Consider the following 15,860-nt stretch of genomic DNA (forward strand, 5'->3'; position numbering starts at 1 on the left):
AAGTAGGACAGTTTCGCATTATCTCCTTGGCTTGTTGCCAAGTGATGGAGAAGTCCTTTTTCAAATCTTTGCTATTTACATGTTTCTTATGAAATTCTGAGGCTTCTAGCACAATGTCAATTAATAAACAATCAATCTCATCATTGCCTTCTGCTAGTGGGCCTATCAGACCCATATGGGATCTGATATGTGTAATGTATATAGGATAACTTCTGTTTCTGATTGTTTCCTCTATATGTAAAAACAGAGAAGTTAATTCTGTATTATCAGGAATGAATTCTGCAGTCTCAATGTGTAACATGACTCTCTCTGCATATTGAGAATCAATAACTATATTAAGAGGTTCTGCAAAATCCATAAGAACCATGAGAATGGCATATAATTCTGCCTTCTGTACAGATGTATAAGGCTTTGAACTACTTTACTTACCTCACCTGCTTTATAACCTGCCTTACCTGATTTATTGGCATCAGTGTGGAAGATAAGAACTCCAGAAATGGGAGTTTGTCTTACAATACATGGAAGAATCCAGACTGTCTTTTTTATGAATTTAGTTCTGTCAGTTTTGGAATAGTTGTTGCTAATTGTTCCCCAAAAGTCAGTTATAGTGGGAAATTACCAATACGGCGTCAGGTAGAAATATAAGGGTATTTAATAGGGAAAAGCCTTACTTACAGAGCAACCTAGCCAGCTGGCGTGGTAGAGGTCTGTATAGCAAGCAGCAAAGAGAAACTGAAACCGAAAACGCAGTCCCACTACGTCACTCTGACCACGCCTTCACAAGCCTGGTCAGGCACACCTGTAGCCAGCCCCTAAGAAGGCATGGCTACAGCTTTCCCTACAGTCAGTAAGAGCTCCTAACTGCCTGTGAATTATTAAGTGTTCGTACAGTAAATGCAAATTTTTCTCTATCATTTTCCTGTAATGGTATTATGAAAAAACAGTCTTTCAGATCAATGACTATGATAGGCCATCCTTTAGGTATTAAGGGAGGTAATGGCATTTCAGGTTGCAGAGAGCCCATTGGTTAAATTACCTTATTTATAGCTCCCAGGTCGGTCAGCATTCTCCACTTATCTGAATTCTTTTGATAGCAAATACAGAATTCCAAGGACTGGTAGATTCTTCTATATGTCCGGCATCCAGCTGTTCCTGTACTAACTTTTCTAAAGCCTTTAGCTTCTGATTGGTCATAAGCCATTGTCCTACCCAAACTGGTTCATCTGTAAGCCACTTCAATGGCCAGGCCTTTGGCTCCTCTGAAGGTCCATCATTTGTACATAGTTTCTGTACAGCATGGATGGTTGGTAACCATTTTCCATAGCGTCTTACCAGATCTCATCTACTATCTAAAGATTGTGCCTAATTTGTATCTGACATTGGAGGAATATTAATTTGAGTATTCCATTGCTGTAAGAGATCATGACCCCAGAGATTTATAGCTATATCTGCCACGTATGGATTCAGTATCCCTTTCTGTCCTTCCAGTCCAATGCAGACCACTCTGATGAACTCTACATAGAGTCCCAATTCCTAAAAATTGTACATTTGCCTCTCTTAGAGGCCATTTCTGAGATCAAGCCTTTTGGGTAATAATAGTTACATCCGCCCCAGTGTCTACTACTAAGCCAGAAATAATTTTATTATTAATTTTCACTTTCAACTGAGGCCTTTTGTCATTAATAGAAGCTTGCCAAAATATGCATTTCTTATTTTGTCCATTCACACTTGATTCTTCATCACTATTCAAACTACCATCTAGACAGTATCATTTTTCAAAATAGGCAAAGAACTATCTATTTGTCCTGTGAGAGATTGTCTCCCACTGCTACTTGAAATGACCCAACTTTTCTCATATTGGGGGCCTTCTTGTGTCCCCCTTCAGTTTTTCCCGGCCTTATCGGATTTCTTTGCATGTCCCTGGTTGATCTACATCCATTGGTCGGGTGTCTGTCCTTAGCACATCTTCTACATAATCCAGAAGGCAGTGGCCTTCTATATGAGGCATTGTAAGAATTCATTTGTCTACAATTTCTCTTAGTATGTCCCATTTTACCACAGTTGAAACATCTAGGTTGCTGGCACCTTCATGGTCTACAGGGGAAGGCTCTTCCTACCCAAGGTTACGGTTTCATAGTAATAGTAAAGTCTAGCCTCTTGGTACCTATGTTGACCTCTGTAAGGTGCTTCTCCTTCCCAAGCCCTTGCATCCTCAGCTCTAGAACTTTTAATTTCCTGTTGCCTTTTTAAACCTTTCGAAATGGCTTCTCCCACCCAAGCTCCAGGATCTTGCACATTATAATCAATGTTGGCTGCATACAAAACCCATTCTTCTAAGCAGAGCTGATCAGATCTTTAAAGGCAAAAGTATTCTTTTGCATACTGGGTTTGCATTTTCATAAGATATTGTATATGTAATTGACTGTTTTGTTTCCGGATCTGTTACCTGTAATTCGACTGCCCTAGTTAACCTTTGTAAGAAGTCCTGGAACTGTTCTATAGATCCCTGTGCTATTCTGGTATAAGCTTCTAGGTGTTTTCCTGGCTCAAGAACTTTATCCCAGGCATTTAATGCTGCTTTCCTACACAGGGACAGTATATCATCATCATATTCATCCTGAGCTTCTGGGTTATCACAAATACCCTGACCAAGAATTTTATCTAGAGGGGCTTCAAAACCTTCGTTCATGTCCTAACACTCAAGGAGCTTCTCCTCTTCCCTCACCAATGCCTTCCACTGGATTTGGCATGAATCCTCAAGTACAGCTGCTACCAATCATTCCCAATCTGTGGGTGTCACCCTGTTGAAGGTTGGCCATGAATGTAATAGCTGTTTTATATATGGGCTATGGAGACCATATGAGACAACTGATTCTTTAATATTCTTAAGATCCTTCAGCTGTGTAGGTTGCCATTCATAAGCCATCCATCCATGAGGGTGTTTCTTAGAAGCTGGCTTTTTTACCATGGTATCTGGGTACACTAATGGTGTACGAGTAACAGTCTTAGAAGAATAGTCATGATACCTGGGTGGAGTACGTGCCTGGGAATGGAGTGATTCTGTTTCTGAGGCACCCCAATGATCTTTAAGCCTAGTAATGATATCCTTATCAAAAGTTTCAATCTCCTTAGTCATAAAAGATTCCAAGCATGTTAGTGAATCTGTAAATTGCTCTAACTGCTCCTCTACACGTTTTTCTAGTTGTTTCATACAATCATGCTTAGGCAGCATCTGGATAGCATGGAAACTGCCTTCTAGGCTTTGGAGTCTAGATTTGAGGTCATTATTTGCTGATTTTGAGTCCTCAGCAATCGACCATATGGACCTATGTATTCTGTCAGCCCTGTACTGTAAATTATCTTCCAAATATTCAAATCTAGACTCAAATTTGTGATCTGCTCCCTTGGATGCTTCAATAATTGATTGAATGGTATTACCCAATTTTCAACCCTATCCTGGGTATTTTGCACCTTTGCATCTAGTTTCTGGGTAGCATTGCCTGAGTTTCTAGTTGGCCACATATATTCTTTAGCTCGTCACAGTCTTCTGACAGCCTAACCTCTAAGGCCTCAGACATGGAGGATCTCTCTCTGTGTATCTTATCATAAGTATGTTGCATCTCATCTTGGGTAACAGACAGCTCTGTCTTTAGCGTATTGGACACAGAGCCAAGCTTATCATCCAATTTCTGTTCCAATTGCTGCACAATTGGGGTCTGACCTCATCTGTTCTCCAAAACCTCATTGCATAAAGCTGTTATTTCCTGCACGCAGGTGGTGAGGTTATCTCTGTCCCTGATCCTGAGCCCTCTGGCAAGGGTGGTGAGGTTATCTCTGTCCCTGATCCTGAGCCCTCCAGCTAGTAATATTATTTGTACCAGCAGGTTAACTGCCTTTATGGCATATAGGCCAGTAATTGGCAAATTAGTATCCTCCTCAAACTTTGAATTCACATAATAAGCAAAAAATATTACCAATTTTAGCAAATGATAAATATTCTGCCATAATTTTACCTGATTTCTATTCCAGATGCAGTAATTATCTTTGACCAGCGGGTGGCACAGGCATTCAGTTAGTCTGCAGCGTTTGGCAGCGGTTGGTGGCAGCTGTGGAAATAGGTCACAGAAGCGGCTGTGCTTGTCTTAGAGAGTATACGTCCTTGTGGCTGCAACCACTAAATTACAGTGCAGGTTTTAAGGCCATTCCATGGATCCTGGTGAAAGTGGAGACCTACTACAGAGGCCTACTCAGTTCAAAGGCTGAAGGCCTTCAGGAGCAGGTATGCTGCAGTCTGAGCAGGTCCCGAGCACACGGTGGTAAAAATCATAGGAGGTCTGTGTGTGAGTCTCCAAGCTGGGTGAATGGTTCTGAGAAGCTCAGCGGCAGTGGGTCGGGTGGGAGCCAGGAGCCTGTAGAGAGAGGCAGCTTTCCCGGCGTAGGCCACAGGCCTGGTGTAACCCACAGCCTGTCTCAAATGGGGTGTAGGTTTCCAATATCCTCCTGACAACCAGATATAGTTGGAAATTACCAATAAGGAGTCAGGTAGAAATATAAGGGTATTTAATAGCGAAAAGCCTTACTTACAGATCGACCTAGGCAGCTGGAGTGGCAGTAGTCTGTACAGCAAGCCGAAAAGTGAAAACTGAAATTACCCAGCCATCTGACTGCATCTCTCTCTATGTCACTCTGACAACACCCTAGCAGGTGTTGTCAGACACACCTGTAGCCAGCCCCTAAGTAGGTATGGCTACAGCTTCCCTTACATCACCCCTTTGATTCATTTTAGTTTGAAGTTTAAGTTGTTAGATACTAGGATATCTACTCCAGTTTGCTTTTTGAGTCCATTTGATTGGAACATCTTATCCCAACCCTTTACTCTGAGGTAATGCTGGAATTGAAAGTTGAAGAGTGTTTCTTGTATGCAGTAGAAGGATGGATTCTGTCTTTGTATCCATTCTGTTGGCCTGTTTCTTTTTATAAGCAGGTTAAGAACATTACTATTGAGGGAAATTAAGGACCAGTGAGTGCTTATTATTGTTTGTTTTTGACTAACTTATTGTTTGCAGTAGTATTGTGTGTGCATTTACTCTGCTTTATCTTTAGGCTTTTAGTAAAAAAATGATTCTTTTGCTTTCACAGGAAAAATACACATAGGTTCTTGTCATCATTTAAAAAAAATTGAGAAAAGCAGAGCTGGTAGGCCAACATAAGTAATAAACGGAACAATCAGTTAAGAAGGTACAGAGAGGTTCAGTGAAAGGTACACTCAGGATTTAAAATAAAATAAAAAGACAAAGGATTCACTTCATCCAGGCACCCGTGAGAAAGAGTCACTGATAAGAGGAGAAAATAAAGAGACAAACAGAAAAACAGAGTTTTGTCTAAGATAGGGATGTCTGAGGGAATCAGAGAAAAAGAGTAAGGTAATAAAAAATTAAATAGGGTCAAAGAAAGTCATAAAAGTGTCAGAGAAGAATGTAAACTGTTTGCTATGGGTTCTCATATCTACAAATAATAAATTTATATTGGTAATATAGGTTAAAAATTTTTTCACCATATCAGGTTAATTCTGATTAAGTTTTGTTTATGTCCCGAAAGAAAATTATATATACTTGTTAAAAGGTTCTATCTGTGTTTTTTGGTATAAAAGTAAATTTTCTTACAAGCATAAAGATAAAACAAAAGTGGTTTAAATATTTGCTATCTAATGCTAACAGCAGCCAATCATTTATGGACATAACTCAGAATATCTCTGAGATCTAGTCAATAAATTTGGGTTAACAGGAATTCAGATGTCTTTCTAGTAAAGATGGTATTAAAACTGTTTTATGGTTAAATCTGTCAAAAATTAAAACTAGTTAAAAAAGTTAAAACTACTAACACTGGGAATTGACAACCTAAATTTAATAATCACCCAGGTGATAATGGCTTTAAACGCATCAAGGGTGCTTTATTTTTTATATTATTACAAGAAGACATTAAAAGATTTTTAATTTTTCAAATTTATAAGTTTATAAGATATTTATGCTTATGATATATTGTTAATGTTTGTGCTTAAATCAAAGAGTTAAAATTTAAGATCATAGCCATAAGTTCCATATGCTAACAAAAAAAATGAGCTGTTTATTTCTTATGGTACAGTAAGACAATGACCTAAGTTTAACAAAGGGCTTAAAATAACTTCTAAGCCCATGGGTCTCAATTCTTTGGAGGTTTAAAAACAAAACTCCTTTATATGGGTAGCCTAGAACCACCTGTATATCAGATGTTTACATTGATAACAACAGAAAAATTTTCTAATAGAGATTAAAGCATTACATTTTTAAAGATAAAGCTGACAATATAAAGTCTTAGTTTTATAAAAGCTACTAACCTGTTGTAAGATGTTAAGAAATACAAGTAACTGAAAACAGAGGTGTGAGATTTACCTAGGCAGACTTCTAATATTACAGAGATCTGCAGAATATGGCATTTAAAGTGCTATCTAAAAAGCTTATAATCTCAGACAGAGAATTCCAGAACTTGACAGTGACCCAAGGGCTCTAAAGAAGATTATGGGGCTCCATGGATTGTGACAACAGTGACCAGTGAGCATGATGCTCAGATTCTATACCTGCTGCCAGGCAGGACTAGGCTCAGACTGTGGACAGGCTAGACAAAATAAGGTCAGTTTTTTCCATGTCTCTCTTCCACAGAGAGAAAAAACTCTCACTTTATGGACCTGGCAAAGATTTACTTTTGCCCCCAACACTATTGAGACTTGGGTATGGCTAACAGGACTGGAACCTGTCATTTTTTAATAGATTCAAAAGTTACACAGAATTTATCCTTCTCAGATCTCTGGTAGTATTAATAATTAGACTAGCTATAACTTTGTCAGCTTGGCAACATCAGTCAGCCTTGATATAGCTCCTAAACAATGATCTGAGAAAATAAAGACATATAAGTCTTCATGCTATAAAGATAGTTAAAAAATATAAAAATACAGAGCTAAATATTTAATACAATTTTGATAAGCTGATAGATCGGTGGTTACCAACTGTTCAGTCACAAGCTCAAGATTTTAAGATTTATTTTGTTTGCCATCAGGCCCTCATCCTCACTCAACAGTATCAAGCCATACTGAACATTGAGGTCCCCTGAGGTTTTACGATTAAAACCTTGCAAAAGAAAAAGGAGGGAATGAAAGACTTAAAAATTAGCAAAGAAATATAGCCCAGAAACTGACCAAGGCTACTAATATGACTTTGTGCCTGGAATTTACCAGCTTACAAGGCCATAAGATAACTGGGTACCAAGAATTCCCAGATGCCACCCTCCCCGAGGGGCTCTAGAAGGAAACAGATTGACCCAAAGGCCAATCTGTCAATAATTAACAATTAAGCATCCCTATGAAACAAAGAGATAGCTACCATTAGTTTACACACCCTGAGGTCTGCAGGTTTTACAACTGGTTGTGTCAGGAGGCCATCTGATTCCCAGGCATCCCCACAAGATAAAGGGCCTCCTAGGAACCCATGACACTGGTCATGAATTCATCAGTCAGAGAGTCAAGGCCCCTCCCTAAGCTTATGGTTTTTGCCTTTAAAAACACCTGCGCCTTGGGGACAGGGCTGCCCTCTAGCCTACATGTTGAGAGAGCCCATTTGTATAAACGTCCACTTTTCATTAAAGCCTCTTGCTGTTTCCATCAAGTTTCTGCCTCCACATGGTGATTGGGGTGGCCGCAGTCCTAGGAAAAGATCCTGGAGGCCTGAGTTTCCGGGGGTCTTACACAAGGGGCATGTGACCCGGGGATATATGCATATCTATGATATCTATATGATACATATGGACATCAATGCTGAAGGTTCTCTGCGTATAGTGAGAAACAACAATGTAGAGTATGAAACTGGGGTATAGTCATACAAAGAGTAACTTGGATTTAGCTTTCGTGAAGTCTTTCCCTTTGGAATATTTTGTTTCAGTAATATATTTAGTAAAATGTAAGGTAAGGTTTGCGTTGATTTCAGTGAGTCTTTATTGAATGTGTACTGATTTGAGAGAGTGTCTGTAAACCTAAAATGTCTCCCTCAATTATTGAATCTCCTTTCTTGTTTTCTTCTATTTTTCCCCTGACTCAATCTGTCTGCTCCCTCATGTCCTTGTCACCGCTCCTCTTTTCACCTTCTCATTCTCATAGTTCCCTGCCCCCTCCTCCCATGCTCCCAGTTTCCTCAGAAGATCTTGACCCTTTCCCCTTCTCCAGGGGACCATGCATGTCTCTCTTAGGGTCATTCTTGTTTATTAGCTTCTCTGGCAGTTTGAATTGTAGGCTGGCAATCCATTACTATATCTAAAATCCACATACCAAGTTTGTCTTTCTGTGACTGGGTTACATGGCTCAGCATGGTTTCTTCTAGTTTTATCCATTTGTCTAGGAATTTCAAGATTTCATTGTTTTTCTTTTCCCACTGAGTAGTACTCCATTGTGTGAATGTACCACATTTTCTCTATCAGTTCTTCAGTTGAGGTTCATCTAGGTTGTTTTCAGGTTCTGGTTATTACAAATAATGCTGTGAGGAACATGGTTGAACAGATGTCCTTGTTGTATGGATGTGGTTCTTTTGGGTGTATGCCTAAGAGTGTAATTGCTGGATCTTGTTGTAGACTGATTCCCATTTTCCTGAGGAGTCACCACTCTGATTTCCAAAGTGGCTGTACAAGTTGGGGAAAGAATGAAAGAAAACAAGAAAGGAGATACCATTATAGAGGGAGATGTTTTATGTTTATAGAGAAATTAGGCACTAGGGAGATGCCTGGAGATCTACAAAATGACACCAACAACAATCTAAGCAACAGAGGAGATGCTACCTTTACTGCCCTCCCCTGATAATGAGATGGATGACTGACTTATGCCCTCCTATAGCCTTCATCCAGCAACTAGTGGAAGTAGAAACAGACACCCACATCTAATCACTGAACTGAAATGGAATCCAGTTGCAGAGAAGGAGGAGTGATGAGCAAAAGGGACCAGACCAGGCTGGAAAAACCCAAAGAAATAGCTGACCTGAACAATGTGGAGCTCTCATTCCCCAGACTGATAACTTGGAAAACAGCATGGGACTGATCCAGACCTCATGAATCTGGGTGTCAGTGAGGAGGCCTCAGAAATCTATGGGACCTCCTGTAGTAGATCAGTACTTATCCCTAGCATAGGTGTGGACTTTGGGAGCCCAACCCACACAATGGGATACTCCCTGAGACAAGACACATGGGGGTGGACCTAGGCCCTATCCCAAAGGATATGATAGACTCTGATGACCCCTTATGGAAGTCCTACCCTGCCTGGGTAGCAGAAAGGATATGTGATAGGTAGGGTTTTAGTTGGAGGTGGGAGGGGAGGAGGGGGAGATGGAACTGGGATTGACATGTAAAACAATATTTTTTTCTAATTCAAATAAAAATTCTGCAAAAATATTCAAACATTCATGATCCTTTAAAAAATACAAAGAATGTGTATTTAGTCAAAAAATAGTGTATTTTCTACATGAGATCAGAAACATCCCCACTTAATTTTTTTCTTTTAAAAATTATTCATTTTTATTTAATGTGCATTGGTGTTTTGTCTGCATGTATGTCTGTGTGAGAGTATCAGATCTTGGAGTTAAAGACAGGCATGAGCTGCCATGTGGTTACTGGGAATTAACCTGGGTTCTCTGAAGAACGATCAGTGTTCTTAACCACTGAGCAATCTCTCTACCCCCCATTGCATTTCTTATACCACAACATAAACAAAAAAGTACTATGGAAGAACAATGATAAATAGATTTTTAGATTACGGAATACATAATGCCAAGGGAAATTTTATCTAATTTTTATTTCTATGTGTGATAATTGTTTTCTGAATATTCACAGAAATATTTGAGATTTGAAATAACTAAGACATCTTAGCCTGACCTTTAGTTAGAAATGGTTGTCTCTGCCATATCACTCACATAAACATGAATTTGATATGCACCAAGTACAGAGATGAGACACATTTGAGCATACACACAAACATTTTTAGATAAAAGTTATAGAAAAGATGAGAATAACTTTTGTCCAGTCTGCTGACATTGCAATATGTTTTATATGACAAGGGATTTTTCTTTGTTTTTTTTTTTGTTTGTTTTTTTGTGGCTGTGGAGGCTGTTCTGGTACTAGCTCTTGTAGATCAGGCTGGTCTCGAACTCACAGAGATCCACCTGCCTCTGCCTCCCGAGTGCTGTGATTAAAGGCATGCACCACCAACGTCTGGCTATGGCAAGGGATTTCTTAGTACACTTTCTTTGTGAGATATATAGTACTTCCTTAATAGAAAGTATATTGTTTTTTGACAGAGCTATTTGAAATAATAAAAATGTTTAAAAAATAAATAACATAACTAAAAAATGAAATTAAAAGGCATCAAATTAGACTTATTTATATAGGAGATGGTATTGAGTTTATTGCTGACACAAAAGAAAAACAGAGTGCATGGCAACTGATTGCCTACTCTATGCTGTGCACACAATATAAAATGTTTGAACTCATAACTTGACATGTGGGTACTAGGAATATTCTGACTTGATTTCCAGTTTCAAATCATTGTCCTTCTATTCAATAAATGGCTTCAGTATCAAATGCCCTTTTGGACAGATGACTCTGAGTGGACCATATCTGAACCAAAGATTCCTGTTCATCACAATACAGGATTAGTTTCAAAAGTGCCTCTTCAAGTCCTGGTGGAAAATGATATACATTATCTTTTAGAGGATACACAAATAGCACAGTATTATTTTTCTGGAATCCAAACTTTTAGTAACTGTTAATTTTAATTCCAGAACTCACTATGCTTGTCTATGTTTCCCTTCCCCCGAAATTGATTCATGACTACCCAGGAATTGTTCTAAAATGCATGGTTATTTCTTTATACTTCAATAATGATTTTATTTTTATGAAAAATTAGATAATCCATTAATAACCATTGATGTCACCCTAGCAGGTTGTATGATATTAATAGAAATGGAAGTAGAGGTAAGTTATTTGGGGGGTCCTCAAAGCAATAACTGATTTTTCCACTGGCCATTGTTAATGTGCCCCAAGACTTCCTACCATGTTTTGTCTAGATATTATTTCGCCTCAGGACAGGTTTTCTCAGCTCTTGACACTAATTTTCTTATTCTTATATGGTGAACAGGGGTATTTAGTCCTGTCTGAATGACCTGTTCCTCCTCCTATAATTTTCAATCCTCTACTACAGAGTGGAGAGTTTCCCCATATGCTTTACTGGCATGTAGGGACACTTTTGTCAATCCATTTTTGTGAAGCACATCCCATGATCTGTTTTTCTTTCCATGCCATAATAATATCCATCCCATAGAGAGGATGTCTTACATACTATCTATGTTCCAATACTCTCTCTTTATCTGCTTGCCCCACACAGCTTTGGTCTTGTGATCCTGTCTTGGGCCCAAAAAGGAATGAAGAAAGCACAGAAACTCAGATAAATGTGCAGTAAAGTTGGGATCAGGTGGGATTCTGCAGCCTCCAAAACCCAGAACCTCAACATGTTTATTAGGCACAGCATAGCATTAGGCTCTCAATAGACAGTCTCTGTAGACCTACGTAACATCAGATAAATATCAAGGTGTAGAAAGTCATATTCTACACTAATTAATTGTTCAGGGATATACATACTTGGTCACTTCTTGAGTTTGGCTTTGCTAATATTTCATAAGACAAAAGTCTTTGAGGCCTCAACATGTCAATGCCCATGTTAACAATGTGCAGACACTCAGGACTTCATTAACTCAGGGCTCTATCTGCTTTGTATCATCATGTTTTATCATTGTGAACTATTGGAATGTGTAACACCTTAACTATGCATTGATAATTGGTTTTTATTTAGGAACAGTAAGGTGTGAACCACAAAGAGATGTTCTGCTTTGTTGAACATCATGTCTTTTTGCATAGATGAACTCTTGCTGAGAGCACATCATTTTCTCAAGAGAAGATGCTGTGGTTAGCAGGAAGAGTCATAAACAGCCTCACAAGGTCTCATGCATCATTAGGAGAGGGCATTAATCATGGCCACAGACCTAGACAGTAGCTTATACATTTTTAGGTCTAAAGACAGAAACCCCTGTTTCTGATTCTCTTATAGGAAAGGAGTAGGAAAGTACAATAAAAAAGGACCATCACCATTTATTAGAAGACAATAAGGTGACAGTGCTCTTACTTCCAGTCCCTACTAGGAAGATTATAGATAGTACTGTAATACATATATTATTTATTCACATATTTTCATCTTTTTAAAAAAATAAAAGTATTTTAATCTTATCAACAACTAACTTTATCTCTCTCTCTACACACATACACACACACACACACACACACACACACACACACACACGTATGTATGTATTCTTGGATATCCCCCCCATGGATTGATGGTATCATAGGGTAACCAGAGCATAAAATTCTGTGAAACACGCCAAAAAATTTTCCTAATCTCAAGAATATACACATGACCAAATGAAGGTGACTTTTGAAACATATTCAAGTTTCTGGAATTGCCGTTGTGAAAGATGGACAAAAGTATGAGGCCAGAAAGAAATTCATGCTACTTACCATTTATAAAGGAAAGACAATTTGCTATTAGGAAAGCAGAGTCTTTCTGTCCTCTGAGTCCTAGAGAGAAACATTTTTTGCAGAAAAATAACACAGTGCCTTGGTTAGGCCCAGAGGTTGGTACAAGATCAGTTCCTGAGGAGAGAGAGCCCTGCAGCTGTATGCACATCATCTAGACACTGGTGTTTTGATCTTACAGAACATACCATTGTTCTGAGGACTTCTTTAAAGGCTGGTCACACCCTATGCAGGAGTCAGTCCTATTCAGAAACACAGCACAGACTTGAGGGCTCCTCCTCAACTCCTGGGGCTGCTGCTGCTTTGGATCCCAGGTATGGAGGACAGCAGTGCTTATCTCAGTGTGGTCAGTGCTACCTGGCTGTCAGGGAATTCTATGAAGGGACTTAAAGGCAGTTTGTATAGTTTTTATTGTGTTCCCCCATCAATTACAGGTTCCAGATGTGAAACCCGATGACCCAGTCTCCATCTCAGACTGTATCACTAATAGAAACTATCACCATCAAGTGTCAAGCAAGTCAGAACATTGGCAGAGCATTAAGTTTGTATCAGCAAAAAACAGGGCAATATCCTAAGCCCCTGATCTATGCTGCATCCAGTTTGTATCCTGGGAACACATGGAGATTCAGTGGCAGTGGGTCTGGAACGGATTTTACCCACAACATCAATGGTTTGGAGTCAGAAGATATTGGAACTTATTACTGTTTACAGCACACTAATAACCCATACACAGTGGAACAAGTCATAGCATAAATCATTGAGCAAAGAAGAAGAGTGAGCCTGGACTACCTCAGGTGCTATCCTTGGTGACTCTCCCACTGATTTCATTATTTAGATAAAGCTGTCTTTGAAGATCACTGAGTGTCTGTGGTATAAGTGGCTATGGAAGATCCCCCTCTTTCTGAATGACAGAAGTATTGGATTACTCCTGATTTAGCAAAACTGTATTTCTGTACTAATGATGCACGTGGATCATAACAGGTATTTGGATTTATGCCATAACGAAAAATTCAAGGGAGGTTTTAAAAAGAAAAAGAAGAAGAGTAGAGGACTTAGAGTATACAGTGAAGCCTCCTAACAGGATTTTATTATATATGTATGTGAGAAATTATGACTCACACAGATCCCTGATAGGCAGAGAGATAGATAGAGTAGCAGCAATAGACAATAAAGATGACAAACTTTATGAGCATAAGGATGGTAAACTATTGTCCCCTTTCTCATATGCCTGGTTCTGATTGGATGCAAAGGCCGAAAGATCTGGTGAAGGGTTTTTTTCTTCTTCCAGAAGACCCTCAACTATACTTCAAGTTCAAGACTGTATCAAGATATGTTTTCCCAAGGTTTTGGGCCTATCAATATCCCCATCTTTGTTCAAGTTTACCAATTCTAGTTTTGGGAATGGAGACCTCGCAAATTTTATAAAGCCACCAGCCATCAAAGAGTCACCATGCTTTATTTGGATTCCAGGGGTCACATTCATTATCAGACTTGGATATGTTTGACTTTGTTGCCTAAGTTTTCTCTCTAGCAACCAAATTACATTAACACATATTTTATTATTAGTGTCATATTATTGTAATTTTGTAGTTGAGTATTTTGAACACATCATACTTGCAGCATAAAATCTTTGCTAATAAAACTTCCCTCATGATGTAGAAAGAATGTAAGAACCACAGATGGTGGGTGACTCCAAGGAAACAGCATTATCAAGTCACAATGGGGCTGATACATATATGACATCTCAGATTGTGATAGTCACACAAAACTGCTCAAGTGCAAAACAGACAAAATCTTCTTGGGGAGAAAGGGAGGTGGGCCCAAAGTCCAATCCTTAAGCAGTCAGCTAATTGCATTGATATCTGCTGCCAAAGAAAAAATCATTTTTTCAATGTAAAGTTATAATCTCCAATGTAATGTCATAGTCATATTTTAGAAAAATATAATTTATTCAACATTTATTAATTACTTCTAAAACATCCCCATGTTTTTATTAAAGTTTTCTTTAAAAGTCCCCCAAGAAAATTTCTAATTTCCTCTCCTCTCTACCCTTCTCACTTCTACAATCTCTGATTTTCTTCTTTCTCCAGTACAGAGGACGCGTAGTACTGGATCCTCCTGTCCTTACCCCACCCAAAGAAGAAAAATCTGTCTATCGAAAAAAGCAAATGGCCCCATAAAATTTAGGTAAGGACCTGAACAGAGAACTCTCTAATGAAGAAACATGGCACACAAGTATCACAAAAATTGTTCATTATCCCTAGAAATTTTGAAATGTAGACGAAAGAAACTTTGAGACTTAAACTTTCCATAGTGAAATTGCCAACGACCATCATTACCAATAATAGCAAATCCACAACAAAATCTTGGCAGAGTTTATGGGAAAGCTAACACTCTTTCACCATTTGTAGCATTTCAAATTGTGCTGCCATTATGAAAGTCAATGTGGAGAATTCTCAAACACCTTTAAAATGTTCTACCTGTAAAACTTCTTGGCATATGGTCAAAGACCTTAATGTCCTACTTCATCTACACTTGCTCAGTCAGGCTCATTGCTGCTTTATTCTGAAGAGATATTAAGCAAAATAAAACTTCAATATTCCACAAGTGAGAAATAGATAGAGAAAGTGTGGTACAGATATACTAAAGAATGCTGTTTTATTGTAAAGAAAAACAAAACCCTGAACTTTTCAGTATATGGACTAGAAAATATTATATTGAGTGTATTAACTTAGCCCCAGAAATACAAATTGTTTCATGATCTTCTGTCTCATCATAGGCTCCTAGATCCAAATCTGCAGAGTTGAGCTCATGTCATATACTACTACAAAAACAAGGAATACAAAAGGGGTACAAGGTTAGGGTTGTTCTGTGGAACAATAGAGAGGGAGATACCAGGGTGCAAGTAATCTGATTTGGAAATAGAGAAGAGCAGCTCTTACTGGGGAATGGGAGGGAAAGCGATAACATGACAGAAAATTTGTCTAAAAAATATATGAGGATTTATGCTATAAACTATCAATCAGCAAACAAAACAGAAGATTCCAACCCAGTAACTCATATAAGGCTGTGTATGAATGTACATATATAGATTGAATGAACTTTTCTCAACTGATGTTGTTGCCCTTGCTTGCTTCACAAAGGTGGAAGCAAGTTTCTATTCCTGAGGACACTGTAACTCTGTTGATCCTACCTAACCAAGAACATGC

General features: G+C 38.6%; 1 pseudogene; it reads left to right on the plus strand.

Moving 5' to 3' along the window:
* Positions 1 to 12,864: 12,864 nt before the first annotated feature.
* Positions 12,865 to 13,404, plus strand: LOC100774949 (annotated as a pseudogene).
* The last annotated feature ends 2,456 nt before the right edge of the window (positions 13,405 to 15,860 follow it).

The sequence above is a fragment of the Cricetulus griseus genome, unplaced genomic scaffold (genome assembly GCF_003668045.3).
Source record: "Cricetulus griseus strain 17A/GY unplaced genomic scaffold, alternate assembly CriGri-PICRH-1.0 unplaced_scaffold_20, whole genome shotgun sequence".
Classification (NCBI taxonomy): Eukaryota; Metazoa; Chordata; class Mammalia; order Rodentia; family Cricetidae; genus Cricetulus; species Cricetulus griseus.